The 310-nt window shown below is 45.8% G+C and overlaps 1 non-coding gene across 1 annotated transcript; it reads right to left on the reverse strand.

Annotated features, from left to right (window-relative positions):
* Nucleotides 1-213: 213 nt before the first annotated feature.
* trnal-cag (transfer RNA leucine (anticodon CAG)) lies at nucleotides 214-296 on the reverse strand. The gene has a single exon. It is a non-coding gene; the product is annotated as a tRNA-Leu (tRNA).
* Between the last annotated feature and the right edge of the window lie 14 nt (nucleotides 297-310).

Genomic DNA, 310 nt, shown 5'->3' on the forward strand with positions numbered 1-310 from the left:
CTATTCCCCGCTGGTGGAACGACTTGTCTATTTCAATTCGAGCAGCTGAGTCTTTAACCATTTTCAAAAAATGTCTAAAGACACATCTTTTTCATCAGCACCTGACCCTTTAATACTAGCATTTACCTAATGCAGTGTTTTGTCAAAGTTAACGCCCTGCTGGCTCAACATGCCAGCAGAATGAAGTTTCTGTCTGCAGCCAAATGATTGGTCTGTCAGAAGTGGGATTCAAACCCACACCTCCAGAGGAGACTGCGACCTGAACGCAGCCCCTTAGACCGCTCAGCCATCCTGACATTTGTGTTCAGTG

This window comes from Sinocyclocheilus anshuiensis, unplaced genomic scaffold, assembly GCF_001515605.1.
Source record: "Sinocyclocheilus anshuiensis isolate Anshui unplaced genomic scaffold, SAMN03320099.WGS_v1.1 scaffold18721, whole genome shotgun sequence".
Classification (NCBI taxonomy): domain Eukaryota; kingdom Metazoa; phylum Chordata; class Actinopteri; order Cypriniformes; family Cyprinidae; genus Sinocyclocheilus; species Sinocyclocheilus anshuiensis.